Source organism: Eublepharis macularius, chromosome 3, assembly GCF_028583425.1.
Source record: "Eublepharis macularius isolate TG4126 chromosome 3, MPM_Emac_v1.0, whole genome shotgun sequence".
Taxonomy (NCBI): Eukaryota; Metazoa; Chordata; class Lepidosauria; order Squamata; family Eublepharidae; genus Eublepharis; species Eublepharis macularius.
In genome coordinates this window covers 14183335-14199735 of record NC_072792.1, presented here as the reverse complement: position 1 = coordinate 14199735, position 16401 = coordinate 14183335, and positions in this window count along the sequence as shown.

Here is a 16401-nt window from a genome sequence, read left to right as displayed (position 1 = left end):
TAAGAGGAGCATACTGTTTTAAATTTTCATTTGGAGCATGCCTCTGGGTTTGCAGGCAGATTCTACCATGTTGCTATTTTATTTTATCTGCATCATTTTCAACCTACTTTTCTCTGAGATCAGGATCAAGGAAGATTGTAATGATACTAAAACAGCATATGTTTATACCCTTGATCCCAAATGTGGTGCCCAAAGGTGCCTTAATACCTGCCACTGTGGGCCAAGCTACACATGACGAATGACACTTGAACGGCAAGTGGATTGAGTGGAGGGCAAGTGAACAGGGAGAAATACACTTGCCGTTCAAGTGTCATTCGTCATGTGTAGCTTGGCCCCTAGTTACTCATGCCCACTTGCTTCTTCCCCTAAGCATTGCCATGTATTATTGTATATATTACAATGCAATGGTACCCCCCCCCGTAGTACCCATGTGTATTGGTTTAGTAGGGGTGGGGGCCCTACTCTTTTCTGTTTGTTACAATTCTGTTGGTTGATAAGAATGGTAGACTGCATATGTACCCTTGTTCTAAAACCAGATACTCCCATCTCTGTATCTTTTTGCTAATTCACAGATGTTGTTTTGAACACACCTGTAATGATTTCAAGAAATGGGTGCATGTGTCTTTAGATGTTTGGTGAGATAGGTGAAGAGTGGGGGGGGGGTGAAAGAGAGAGATGAGTGAGTGATATGATTGGTTGATGACAGAGAGTGGGCGGAGTGAAGGCAGTTTTCAGTTATTGAGGGAGAGAAAAAGATTCAGTTAGGGCAAGAGAGGTGAGCTGTGTGCAGCCTGAGGGTGTTCATGTATTTGTGAGGGAAAGGCAACCTGAGTGGAAGCCTGAACTGAGTGTGTCTGGGGGCCAAGCTACAAGTGACAAATGACACTTGAACGGCAAGTGTATTTCTCCCTGTTCACTTGCACTCCACTCAATCCACTTGCTGTTCAAGTGTCATTCGTCACTTGTAGCTTGGCCCAGAGAGACTATATATTTATTCTATTTGAAGCAGGCAAACTGTGTGTGTGCCTGAGAGAGAAAGGATTGAGAGTGAAAAGAAAACAGGCTAGCTGTGTGCTGTCTGAGGAGTTCTCTGTGAGAGAAATATAGAGCCTAGAGAAAGAGGCTAACTGTGTGTGAAGCCTTACAAGAGATCTGTGTGAATGAGTTTGGATGAAGCAACTAGAAGAACTAAGAACTACTTTTATGTAACCAATACGCTTCTTAAAAAATAAACTTTTATTTTGTTTTGTTATATCTCAGAGTAGCAGTCATTGTTATCTCCCATTCCTATCCTCAGGGCCACATAGAACCACGAAGGAGCCTGATGCATAGACACGTTACCAAAGGGAAAACTTAAATAAAATATATTGGAATTTAATATTCCTGGTGGCAGCTAACTACCCAGAGGGTGTGAAGGGAAAGATTAAAGCAAAATCCACCTTAAAGAAAGTGAAGATCATAACAACACCCATCTCTGTTAACAACAGGAACCTGAGTGAGTACTCTATTCCTCCTGAGTTGCAAGCAAAAGGAAGCTTTAGACATGTATCTTCCCTCAAAGCAAAGAGGTCATCCTAGATTCTTTCAACCTCAGTGGCCTATAAGGCAACATCTCTGTGTCTGCAAGGAGCATTCATTCAGAAATAGCTGCCTCCATTGTATTAGGATGTTTGGCTTTAACCTTTAAACTTTCCCATGGCAGCCATTTTGTCATTGGTCCCATGGCAGCCATTTTGTCATTGGTCCCGTCTCTCATGGCAGCCATTTTGTGGGGGCATCCAGTATGTGCTCTCATAATTCCATCAGCCCATAATCTCAGGAAGGTCAAGGACCCTTGAATTATTCTGTGCCAAGGTAGACAGCCAACCAGTTCAAAGTATACCATGGAAAATATGTTATGGTTATTATTCATCTCCTCTATGTATAGAGAGCAGTGTAAATACACAGAGAAAACCTGGCAAGGTGAGGAATGGACAAGAAGTGAGGCAGAGGGTTGGGAAAGAAGGATGCTGACCAGTCTAACTTAGGTTAAGACAGAGGTAAGACAGTTTGATAGTTCCATTGTTGGCCTCAAATTAGGGATGAGCTGGAGCGCTGCAATCTGACTGACAAGGGGCTGCCCTTGAAGTCAGTTTGAAAAATTCAGATGATGTGATATGTCACAGCTAGAGTATCGGAGAATCCTAGGTGCTTTTCTTGAACAATCCCAATTCTAAACTAGGTACATTGGTTACCTGTTCATTTCCTGACCCAACTTGAGTCTTCTGGATGGGACCTTCTGCTCCCATATGGAACTCCCTGTAAACTGAGGATCATCAACATCTCCTTGACAAAAGTTCCATCTTATGTGAAGGTCAGGTTAGTGTCTACAAAAAGGAGGACTTTTTCTATGGCAGCCCTCCTTTCAAACTGCAAATGATCCCTTCCATTTATCATTCCAAAAGAAGCAAAAAAAAAAAAGTTAATTCTTCATACAGTCTTTAGTTGATTACTACAGTTACTCTGCTTTTATAGCTGCTTTTGTTGTAGATGCTCCTCGATTACAATTAGAAATTTGATGCAAGCTACTTTTTGGCTATTTGAAAATGCTGAAAATTAACATGCTTAAAAGAAAAATAAATAATAAAGTTGGCACCTGCTCCTGGTTATTCCAGTGCCTTAGAAAGCAATGTTAAGGTCAAAGAAAAGCAGTATTGTTTTCAGTGTGTCCTGAATATCTTTAATTTGAGTTTATTATTTGTGATCGTTTTGAAAGAGAGAAACCTAAATAATTTATTTTCTACATTTGTTTTTTAAGCCAATCAAATATAAATTAATAGTTTTCTTCCAGAGGGTTCTCCAGTGAATTCTGCTTTTCAGTCATAATACCTTTTGTTCATTGTTACTGCTGCACTCAGTCTGGAACAAAAATGAAACCAAATTCAACTATAGTCAATCTTCCCACGCTGATGATATTTAAGTCACTGAAAATAACTTAAAGATTAGGCCTCTAATGACCCTTCCTGGACTTTGGGATGCATGCTTGCACAGAGTACAAATGTATATTTAACGTTCACCGAGAGAAAATGAGGAACAACAAGAGTTATTTAAAAATAAAGCCTAATTCATCTTAGAGGTAGGGAATCAATGTATTTGTATTCATATTTCAATGGTTAGTCAGACTTGCAAACTGAAATAAAACACAGAAAGTTTTTAAAAGAAGAGAAAGAGATACAGAATTTTTTTTCATATATTCAATTGTATGAATAAACTCGAGTTCTACAACCAAGTGTGGTGCTTGCATTGTTAGGGGGAGTGGAATTTCTTTTTCTGAAATTCATTTTTTAAAAAAAAATATAGCCATTGGATCCTCTTATTCGCTTACAAAATGAATTTCTCTTCCATTTCTCTCTGTAGTTTTGTTACACCTCTTGGTATCCTTTTGTAACTTCAGTGCTGGCAGGTTGCTCTACAGGGTGCTCTAGCAGAAGGACAGGAAGGTTTGGGAAGACTGCCTACCTCTGAACATCTGCAGAGTGAAATTTTGCTGAACCTCTATTCTTGCCCCTTCCTCTCTTTGAATTTATCTTTGATTAAAAAGTAATTGGTTAGAAACTGACTCCAGAGGATAAGAGAATATGGATTGTTTGATTTCAAGAAGAAATCATAGATCCAGAGGAATTAGCCATGTTAGTCTGTAGTAGCAAAATGGCATCAGATACATCTGATGAAGAGAACTGTGGTTCTCGAAAGCTTATGCTACAGTAAAGTTGGTTTGTCTTAAAGATGCTACTGGACTCTTTGCCAAGAAGAAATCAGGTAATGAGGAATTAAGATAATTCTTCATAACAATGCTACATGATGCATTATACTCACAATTCACTCAAGGTTAGCACAGCCATATATATCCCTATGTATGTAACTGCTGGGGATGGAATCTAGGACCTTTAGCATGAAGATCCAGATCCATAAATGTAGTCTCAACCACATGTGGCAGTGCCTTTGCACTACCAAGTTTACAGCATGCCCCATCAATCAAGTCCAGCCCCACTGCCATCACTGCTATTGGGAGTAGGGCTGGCCTGGCCCAATTGGCAGATCAGTAAGAAATCAGTGGATTTCTAAATTCAATTGGAAACCAAAAGTGTCACTTCATATTAGAAAGGATGACCAGAAGTTTTTGGAATATAAAAAAATTGGGGAAAACCTTTGTAGCCTCAGACCATAAAAAGAAAAAGAGAGATCTTGTAGCATATGTTAAAGAAGAATATGACTCAAAGTTAATATATACCTCAGGGAATGGTAGACTTTTGCTAACAGAAATCCAAAAAAAAAGGAAAGAAAATACTGCTGATAAATTCATACGCACCTAATGAACATTAAGAAGGCTTTTTCAGAACAATGCAACAAATATTTAAAAATTATGATTACACTGAACAATGGGAGATTTTAATGCAGTATTTGATAGGGAAATTGACAAGAAATTATCAAAAATGACAAAAAGCCGACAATACAACTACCAAGATTTTTTTTTTTTTACAAATGGTAGAGGAATATAGTTTAGTGAATGCCTGGAGAACAAGAAATCCAACAACAAGAGACTATATGTTTTATTTGGAGAGACATGAGCCATGGTCAAGAATAGATATGTATTGGATTTCTGCAAGTCTGATAAAATATGTAATGGAGGTAGATATATTACCAAGAACTTTTGCAGACCACATTCCAATACTCTTGACAATGGCAGATCTCCCAAAAAACAGTGTGGGACGCAAGCAAGGCTTACTTTAGAGGATTAGCAATTAAATTTGCTATACAACAAAAAAAGGAAAAGTCATGGAGATATTCTGTATTGACAAATGATTTAAAGATAAATGTAGATCTATAGAGAAATCTTACAACCCAAGAGCTGAAAACAAAGTATCGCAGCATCAAATTAACGAACTTTTGATGGATGATATAGCAAAAAAGATTAAGTTCGCGAAACAAAACTTTTTTTGAAAATGCAAATAAACCAGGGAGATGGCTAGCATACAAACTGAGAAAAGAAAGAGCAAAAAGAATCATAAATATATTGAGAGACAAAGAAGGATCAGAGAAACAGGAGAAAGAAAGTTTTTAAAAGATCCTTGAAAATTTCTATAAAAAACTCGACCAAAAAAGTGGAAATTCCTTTAGAAAAGCAGAGACAATATCTGAATTCAACCTTGATTACAAAACTAACAGAAGAACAGAAGATAATATTAAATGAACCAATTACTATAAGGGAAATAACAGGCAATTATAAATCAAAATAGAGGGAAAGCACTAGGCCCGGATGGGCTCCTGCCTGAATATTACAAACCTTTTGAAGAATGCTTGTCAATACTCTTTAAACAATTGTTAGAAAAGGTCTTTGGGGAAGCTAAGATTCCAGATACATGGAAAGAAGCTACAGTATCTCTAATTCATAAAGAAAATACAGATCAAAAAGAGGTGAAAAATTATAGACCCATTTCTTTACTAAATGTGGACTACAAAATATTTGCTACAATATTAGCATCTAGATTGAAAAGGAGATTGAACCAAGTAATACACCAAGATCAGATGAGTTTTTTACCAAAAAGGCAGCTGAGGAACAACATTAGAATAGTTTTAGATATTCTAGAGTACTATGAAGCACATCCAGAAAAACAAATGGCCTTGATATTTCTGGATGTGGAGAAGGCATTTGACAATGTCAATTGGCAATTTATGTTAGAACAAATAAAACAGATGAATTGGGGAGAAAAATTTATAAATATGATCCAAGGAATATATACTGAACAATAGGCAAAAATAGGTGTGAATGGAGATTTGACAGAATCTATTAAAGTAGAAAAAGGAATGAGGCAGGGATGCCCGCTATCGCCACTTTTATTTATTTTGTCTCTGGAAGTCCTAAACAATGAAATTAGAAATGACAAAGAAATAAAAGGAACAGTAATAAAAGGAGAAGAATTTAAATTGCAAGCTTTTGCTGATGACCTGGTATGTATCTTGGAAGAACCAATAGAATACATTGACTGCTTGATGGCGAAAATAAGAAGATTCGGGGAAATGAAAGGAATGAAGGTTAACCAGCAAAAACGAAGATTATCACCAAAAATATGACAAATGCACAAATTAATGAATTAACAGAGAAGTCTGGATTCCAAGGGAAAGAAGAGTGAAATACCTAGGAATTTATATAACCACTAGAGTTAGTTCATTAATGGAAGATAATTATAAAAAATTAATCAAAGCAGTTGCGGGGGACTTAAATAAATGGAAAGATATGGATATATCACTACTGGGACCTATAGCCACAATCAAAATGAATATATTGCCAAGATTCATGTTTCTATTCCAGACCATACCAATTATACAGAAAGAAGCATTTTTCCAATAATTAAAAAGAATAACTTCAAGATTTATATAGCAAGGCAAAATACCTAGAATAAGATTCAAAGTGTTACAGGACCCAAAAGAGAAAGCGGGATGTGCCTTGCCAGATTGGGAAACATATTACAAAGCCTGTACACTGTTACGGATTAAAGAATGGATTCTAATCCAGAATACAAAGACTTTTAAAGTTAGAAGGGCATGATTTCAAATTGTATCAAAAAGCCGAGGTACATAAATACTTCAAGGACCATGTAATAAGAAAATCTTTAATGTTAGTTTGGGAAAAATTAAAACCACAGATATATAAAAAAAATCCTAAAATGGGTGTCACCAGTGGAAGCATTTACTCACCCAAACTTATTAAACTGAGCAACTTTACAAGTATGAGCAACTTTTAGGAAAAGATGGAAAGCTAAATTCAATAGAGGGTTTAAAAGAACAGGACATAAATATGGATTGGTGGTTAAGAGCACAAATCAAATCCAGATTTGTTAAAGATAGACCACAAGGATTCTATATGGAACAGTGTCCCTTTGATAAATTGCTATTTGAGACAAATGGAAAAAAAATTAAGAAATTTTACTCATATTTAATGCAATTGAAAATGGAAGATGAGGTAATAAAAGATTGCAGGATAAAGTGGGCACAAAATCTGGGGTATAATATAGATTCAGAACAATGGTCACAGATATGAAAGACTAGTATTAAAATAACAAAATCAGCTACATTTAAAGAAAATGTGTATAAATTGTACTATAGGTGGTATGTGACACCAGAAAAAATTGGCCAAAATATATCCGGATATGTCCAATATATGCTGGAAACGTAAAAGTCAAAATAGGCATGTTTTACCACATTTGGTGGTCGTGTGAAAAAGTGATGAAATATTGGGAAATGATACATGAGCTACTACAGGAAGTATTAGGTATAACCATATCTTTCAAACCTGAACTGTTCTTATTGAATATTATGCTAGAGGGGATAGAGAAGAAAAAGGGGTATTTGATACTGCATATAATCACGACAGCAAGAATAATATGTGCTAGATATTGGAAGAAGATAGATATACCAATGGAAGGAGAACTGATAGAAAAAGTCTTAGAAACAGCAGAGATGGACGTTTTAACAGAATTGATAAAAGAACAAAGTAGGCATAATTTGCAGGAAAGATGGAAACTCTTCTATGGATGGGTCAAATCAAAATATGGAATGAGAATATAAACATATGATAGGAAAGCAAGTCCCGATGATTGAAAATTGGCTCACAAAAATTTGGGATTATTTTATCTCTGAAAAATTGGCTGATAAGATTTATCAGGCAGAGCATTTTCCATATAGTACAAATTTTGTGGAGAAGTGGTTCCTGTTTTTTTGAGTATCTAGAAAGTAACAGTTCTCATCCAGGTCTAAAGTTCTTTCAGGTTTTAGAATATGTTTAAAATATTTATAAATTTCTGTATTTCATCACTTTGCAAACTTTTTCATAGTTATGTACTAGTTATCAACTCTCTCAGAAATTTTGTAATTATGAAAGTCTGACAGTTTGAAATTTTTGGAATGTTGTAATTTTGAAACTGGGAATTTTAAAAGTTTGGAATTTTGTAATTTGTTAGTTGTTAGTTGTATTTTACATCGTACAAATTCTGTTTAATCATTGTATGGAGAATAAGTATTATCAATAAAAATTATTTAAAAAAAAAAACATGTGATAGGAGGATAGGACCAGAGAAAATAAATAAAGAAGGAAAGAGAGGGAGAAGAGGGAAGGAGGGGGAGAGGGTAAGAAAGAGGAGGAGAAAGGGACAGAGAAGGAGGAAGGAAAAAAGAAAGGAAAGAAAAAGGGAAGGAAGAAAAAATAAATAAGAAAGAAAGGAAAGAGAAAATATGGATTTCAATGGCTTCCCTATTCATAAGCATAAGCACAATTTCAACAGGACACTGAGAGATCTCTGTCTTTTGGTGCTACACCTCTGAAGATGCCAGCCACAGCTGCTGGCAAAACGTCAGGAACTACAATGCCAAGACCACGGCAATACAGCCCGGAAAACCCACAACAACCAGGAAAGAAGAGACTTTAAGAATGAATAGAGCATGGTTTCCAGTCCTGAAAAACACCAGGCTAACAAAATACTCTACATCTTACAATAGCCCTGCAGATAAGATTAGCATATCAAGCAGCAATCCATATGCAAAAGAAACTCCTCAGGATACAGTGAAGCATTAGCATTAGCATTCCATTAGCATTCCACACCCTGGGAAACTCTTACAGGATGACACAACCCAAACCCACCTTCCTGAGTAGATATAAATTACCTGCTAACATCTTCTCCACAGTTTGACACTGAGAGATCTCTGTCTTTCGGTGCTACACTTCTGAAGATGCCAGTCACAGCTGCTGGCAAAACATCAGGAACTACAATGCCAAGACCACGGCAATACAGCCTGGAAAATCCACAACAACCATTGTTCTCCAGCCATGAAAGCCTTCGATAATATATCGAAACCAAGGGTGTCACTCTAGATATTTCTCTGTTCCACCCTATACATCCAAACTCTACATTGACAACAGTCCCTCCTCCTAAGGAATTCCATGTTCCAATTTTTATTTTTGAGTTGGAAATTTCTTGCAAGGACAATTGCTGTCCGTCTATAAGGATTTGAGTCCAGCGGCCCCTTAGAGAGCAACAGGATTTGCAGCTTCCGAAAATCAGAGCTGAAAATGTTGTTGGTCTCTAAGGGGCCACTGGTCTCAGATCCTGCTGTTCAATTTTTTTTTTTAATTTCAAATTCCTTTGTTGACATTTTTAAAATGTTCATAATACAGAGATTGTATTGCTGTTCTATGCTGACTAACATGGCTACTCCCCTAAAACTGTTGGTCTGTTCTTTGTCTTCCCACAATGGTAGAATATCCCCATGCCAGCTCCACTTTAAAATGTGAAAAAAGAGGTAAGGGTAGGATTGCTGAAACCTCAAGAAGAACCCCCTCCCTCCTACTACTGCCAATTTCCTCCTTGCACCTATCAGTTAGCAACTGCTGGGTGACCGCCAGGTATCTGAGACACGTTTATGTCACAAAAATAACCTACTTCCACACCAAACATTAAGGAAATTAATAAGGGAGTAAAAATGAGGACTCATCCTTGGCCTCAAGATTCCGACTTTTATGAGGTTCAACACAGTAATGCATTTTTTGAGTTTTAATTTCATTTACAATCATACATAATTGCGTACCATGTTCAATAAAGAAAAGCAGTGAACCAAAAAAAACAAAAAACAAAGACAGAACCTCTTACAGAGGTTAAAATGAAACTCTTATTAGGATGAGAGTGAACAACACCTCACTGCTAATTACCATGGTACAGCCAAAGCCATTAAACAGCAGAAAAACTCATTAAGCCTTACTGAAATGTGCGCCTGAAATTTATCGGGTCAGATCGTCGAACAGAAGTTACTAGCTATATTAGCCCCGGACAATAACCTTTATTTCTCTTCACAGAAATAACAACTCTTCTTTAACTGTCAGGATGATGAATCCAGAGTTTTAAATAAACAAAAAACCTGCCTGCCATGACACATTTCAGAATTTGTGGCTGTATATTGCATTATTTGTTAAAAAGCTGCAGGAAGTGTATAGTGGGAGAACCCGCCACTTTCAGCTTATGGGAAGCCAGCTTTTGGGAAGCCACAAATGTGTTACACATCCCCTCCATTTTCAAAGGTGAAGCTAACAAAATACTATTTCCGTATCTCTTTTTACCTCAGGAGCTCATGCCTGTATTAACACACATAAAATAGATATCCATTTCAGTTCAGAGAAATTTTAAGTGGATCGTTGGAAGAATGAAGAACTGGACATTTGATGGGGCAAAACCATGAAACAAATATGAAATGGAAACATTTTTTTTTCTAAATGCTAGCAACAGCTTGCCTTTTCTTTCGCTACTATTCACATGTGCCAAATCATTTTTAATTTGCTATTTTGTTGTGTCAGGCTAGTAAGGAAGTAACGGATCAATGGAGTCACAGGCCTGGGTCTCTGTAGAGCTTGACTACATACACTAATACCTGCCATAGAGGTGTAACGAGCTTTTGCCCGTGTCTGAACTAAGCTTCCACTTAACCAAAAGAAAGATGTATCTTTCTCTTGGAAAGCTTTCAGCAATTAGTTTTCAGACCTGTCAAACAGCTAAGTTCTTTGAACCACCTGTTTATCAGTACATTTATTTTATACTAGCCACAAAGCCCATTGTGGGAAAAAATACAATGGGGTCTAAAAAGGGGAGGGAGGGCAGGCAGGCATTCGCTCCTCCTCCATCACTGTTTCCAGCTGGTGAAGGAGGGGGCTGGGCATTGTCATCTGTTCCACACCTGATCTGCCTGATCTCAGCCATGTGAAGGGGTGGTGGGCTTTGCTACCTGCTTCATGACTGATACATGATGGGTAAAGGGGGGTAGCCTCCTGTTCTGTGCCTGACTATGGCTGGGTGAAGGGGGGCAGGCATTGCTGCCTGCTCTGAGCCTGATCCCAGCTGGGTGAAGACAGGTGGGTATTGCCACCTGCTCCCTGCTGGGTGAAGGGAGGAACAGGCATTGTCTCCTGCTCCATGCCAGATCCTGACAGGCGAAGGTGGGCAGCGGGCTTTACTACCTACTCTGCTCCTGATCCCAGCTGGGTGAAGGGGGTGCAGGCATTGCCACCTGCTCTGCTCTTGATTCTGGAAGGATGAAGGGGGGGCAGGCATTGCTGCATGCTTAGCTCCTGACTCTGGCAGGGTGAAGACAGGGTGGGCATAGCTACCTGCTCAGTGGTGTAATCCGGTAGGTTGAAGAGGGTGGGCATTGTGCCTGCTCTGCTTCTTATCCTAGCTGGGTGTAGGGAAGAAGGGCATTGCCTCCTGCTCTGCACCTGATCCCAGCCAGGTGAAAATGCAAGATGCTGATTGCCACCTGCTACACTCCTGATCCCAAATGGGTGATGGCGGGGTAGGGGGTGGTCATTGCCACCTGCTCTGACACTAATACCAGCTGGTTTAAGGCAGGGGAGGGCATTGCCTCCTTCTCCACTCCTAATACCACTTGGGTTAATGTGGGAGATGGGCATTGCCAATTACTCAGCTCTTAATACCAGCTGAGTTAAGGGGGGGGGGCATTTTCACCTGCTTTGTTCCTGATCCCAGATGAATTAAGGTGGTGGGTGGGAACTGCCACCTCCTCTGCTCCTAATACCTGCTGTGTTAAGGCAGTGGGTGGGCAAAACCCCCTGATCTGCTTCTGATCACAGCTGGGTGAGGGGGTGGGTGGGCATTGCCAAGTGCTGCGCTCTTCGTACCAGCTGGATTAAGATCGGGGGTGGCATTGCCACCTGCTCTGCTCCCAATAATAGCTGTGGTAAGGTGGGAGGGGAAATTCCAGTTGGGTTAAGGTGGGCAGTGGTCATTGCCACCTGCTCTGCTCCTAGCTGGGTTAAATCATGGGGTGGGCATTGACATTTATTCCACTCCTAATACCAGCTGGATTAAGGCACGGGAAGGGTATTGACACCTGCTCCGCTCCTTATACCAGCTGGGTTAAGGTGGGGTGGACATTGCCAACTGCTCCACCCCTGATTCCAACTGGTTCAAAAAGGGGCAGGCACTGCCACCTGCTCCGCTGCTGATACCAGCAGGGTTAAGGTAGGGGTTAGGCATTGCCACCTGCTCTGCTCCTAATACCAGCTCGGTTAAGGTGGGGAGAGGGCATTACCACCTGCTCTGCTCCTAATACCAACTGGGTTAAGGCGGGGGGTGGGCATTGCCACCTGCTCCACTCCTAGTATCAGCTGGGTTAAGGTAGGAAGAGGGCCTTGCCACCTGTTCCACTCCTAATACCAACTAGGTTAAGGTAGCGGGTGAGCATTGCCACTTGCTCTGCTCCTAATACCAGATGGTTTAATGTGGGGAGAGGGTATTGCCACCTGCTCCGCTCCTTATACCAGCTGAGTTAAGGAAGGGGTGGGTATTGCCACCTGCTCTGCTCCTAATACCAGCTGTGTTAAGGAGGGGGTGGGCATTGCCACCTGCTTCACTCCTAATATCAGCTGGGTAACGGTGGGAGGCTGGCATTGCCATCTACTCCCATCCTGCTCCCGGCCTGGGCTTCCCACCATGGCACGTTTTCTGGAGGGACATTGTGCCTTGCCTAGGCTTCCCTGCATGTCAGCACCCTCTGGTGGTGCACCAGGGTATAAAGTGAGTTGTCCGAAATACGCTTACTCAATTATATAGTAAGATAGGGTTTGATATTGCTTTGCAGCTCCTTATCAAACACACAGACACCTATCTAGAGTTTATTTCACTTTATTGAAAATACACCCTAGATTTTTAATGAAGCAAGAAAGTAAAATATAAATGGTTATTAATATAAACCCTATAAAAACAGAACACAGAAAGGCAATAAGAAATAAGTTTGCTAACATTTCCTAATAAATTCTAAGTTTAACATAATCAAAGTTTCTATGAAATGCATAGGTAAAGATAAATTCTCACCTCTCAAGAGATTTCTTCCATCAGAGCTCTCCTATTCTATCTGAATTTGCATTTTTATAAGTCATCATATGCAAATAGCTAAGATCTAGTCACATGATAGCACAAACAAACGATAATTGGTCTGATGCTTCATTGAATATTCATAATGTCTATTGTATAACCTTCCAATTAGTAACAAATGACATTATACTCAGACTTGCAAAACAAAACTATAAATCTCTGAGAAATGTCAGAAAAATTAAGTTAAGAGATCACTATTGGTTGAATCTCTGATAGAGGAACATTAATCTCGATACAATCTACTATTTTAATTAACTGTCAAAAGATTAAAGCATACCTGTTAGAATTACCTAACACTTAGAAAAAAACACACAGACGGTTCATGCAAAGTTTGGAAGTTCATCTAGAATACAAGTACATGGCCTAGTATTGCTCAGTATTGATTATTGTCATGTGCTTTTATCTATAGTGGTGCAACAGAGGCTATGACGTTCCCTCTTCTTTCCCTTTCCTTTGTCTTTTAAAAGCAGAAAAGGCACCAAAGGCATTTTTGAAATTCAAAAATAACTTTAAAATGTTATTTTAGAGAGGAAAGGTCAGGTGACATCAGGGCTGAAAATTTCTGAGGTACATCAATACAGAAATCTCTGATGTTAAATCAGTACATGCACAGATTTCCGCTCTTAGGCTCTTCACAGATTCTTAAATTCTTATGATTAGAGGCTTTTTTGTTTGTTTTCATCAAACACTCTAATACATTTTCTTTTAGTATTCTCTGTTTCTTTTGGGTTTAAGAAGGCTGGTACCAACTTTCTAGTACCCCAAACCCTTTTCCTTCACACTCCAGCACTTTCCTTCAGTTTTTGACTGAAGGTCTCCAAAAGGCAATTTCCAACTACCCCCAAGCAGAGATCTCTTCACTTTCCAGAGCCACCTCCCTGTTTAACTGGGAAAGTCTCCTCTTCTTAGAAGATCTACCCACTTTCTTTGGTCCAAATGGGAGTTTGCACCTACTTCCCAAACCTCCTTGTCAACATTCCCTAGTTCTCCTGCTGGTGTTAAAACTGTTCTCTATTAGGAGTAGAGATGGGCATGAACTGGAAAAATCCCGAACCATGCAGTTCATGGTTCGTCAAATTTCACGAACCACGAACTTTCATGAACCTGGCCCTGGTTTGTGAACCGGTTCGTTTGGTTCGTGAAAACATCACATCTGGGTCAGAAAATCATCACTTCTGGGTCAACAGAAGCTCACTTCCGGGTCAGCAGAAGGTCTGCAGGATGTCCATCCCCTGTTGCCTAGGAAACTGATTGATGGGCATCAGGCTGTCTGCAGTCATGAACCAGAAAACAAACCAAACAAACCAGCTTAAAGTTCATGGCGGTTTGTCAGAAAGGGGATCTGATGAACTGTGGTTCACGAACCACAAACCGGCCTGGTTCATGCTTAATTTTGGTTCGTATTTTGGTTTGTGCCCATCTCTAATTAGGAGTCCATGTCCCAACTCTTCTCACTGGATTCCTCTCAGCTAGGGTCGAAAAAGACACTCCTCTTTCCAGCTTATGCTACCCAATCAGATTCCTTGGAGTAGCCTGTCACTCAAAGCTCTATGTGCCTGTGAGAGCTATCCTACAGCTGTTTGTAGAGCACTTACAGGTATTTAAAAATTGCATTCCATCACAGAGGCCTTCACTGGTTTCCTTCAGCCTTTGAGAGATGAGTGGTGATTCAGGGCAGGACATCCTCTGTATTTCACGACACCTTTGGTCTATCTGGAACGTTCCTTTACGGCATTTTGGTGATTGGTGAAGACCTGTCATTTTGTGATGTTGGACTGCATTGTCCTTGAATCGTGTGTGTGTGTTTTGAATCATGTGTGACTGTGCATGTATATATGTGTATATATGTGTGTGTGTGTGTGTGTGTGTTCACCCAATAGCCCAGGCCTGGCGAGGAATTTTCTGCCCTGAGCCCCAATCTCCTGCCCACTAGAAATTGAGGTGCTCAAGAAAAAAAAATGGCCTCCATAACAATGCTTTAGGAATTTCCCTGAGTCTGTGATGTCACTTGGATGTGATATCACATTATCCCCAAATTCTACCCTCCGCAGATGCTGCCCCCCAAATCCCCTGCCACTTGCCTAGGCAGTGTTGAAAACTTTTGTGTGTGTATGTCTCTGTGTGTATGTATAGATCTAGCTTTGTTTTAATCTATTCATTATTTAATGTAAACTATTTCTATCCTGCATTATCTCCTCAGACACAGGGCTCCTTGAATCCTCCAGACCCCTCGGGAGGACTCCTTGTCTCTTCAAGACTCGGTATAATATATCTGTTTCCTATGGTTCATTAAGCCAGCTAGGAAATCCACAAAAATAATGAGAGAGAACAGACCAGATCTGCCCTATATGCTAGGAGTGGGGCACCCATTATATTCCATACATTTTGGCTCTTGCAAAGCAGATTATGGTGTTCCTTGGTCTCATTATGCATGTCAAACCTCCAGTGTGGTTTGGGTGCCTACTTTCCTCTTGAGTTCTTCAGGATAAAATTCAGACGGTCTTAAATGGAGAGGAGGAGGGGGAAACAAAGTGGTTCTGGTGGGTCCTTTCCAGTTATTACTAGGGCTGGCAGGTCCCTTTACCCTCACAGTGGAAGTACCTTGTTGATGTCTTCACATGCTTCCGGTGTGGTGCGATGATGCCTCTTCCAAGAGTGATGTCATTGCACAGGGCCCTGTAGTGCTCCCGGGCCCCAAAACGGGCCAAATTAACCGGCACAAAGAATGGGAGCAATCCCATCCCTGCACGATGACATTATTTCCGGGAATCTGCCTTTCTCACTGAGACTCAAGGCGGATTACACAGTGTGAGATCAATCCAGTCAATTTCAAGGATATTTCCATAAAAATTGCCATAAAGTAAATACAGACAATTTTACAACGATAAAGCATTAGTAAGAATCCAATACAGAGTTGAAGAAATGCTGGAACAGAACATAAGCAATTCTAGAGCTGACATCAGAAGTACAAGTAGCTCATAGGAGCACATATTAAAGACAACAGGTGTTTAAGGCAACATAGTGATGGAGTCTATGGTCCTTAACTCATTCGCAAAGCATCTGAGAGCCCCTCCCTATAATACAAAAGCCTTTCTGAATAATTCAGTTTTGCATCACTTGTGGAAAGCTAGAAGAGTGGGGGCTCTCTTGACCTCCTCAGGCGGGCCGTTCCACTGGGTAGGGGCCACCACAGAGAAAGCCCATGTACGGGCTGCTGTTGATTTCGCCCATGTGTAGGGTGGCACCTGCAGGAGATCTTGTTCGGATGAGTGAAGCTGCCGTGGAGGTAGGTGCTGCAGGAGGAAGGAGACCAGGAGAGGGGGATTCCCCCATGCCCTCCGGAGGAACAACAACCTGCTATTACAGCAGCAAAGCCCTTTGCTGTGTATCTGGACCTCTCAACCATGCTGTGAAGCTGCACAGGGATCAA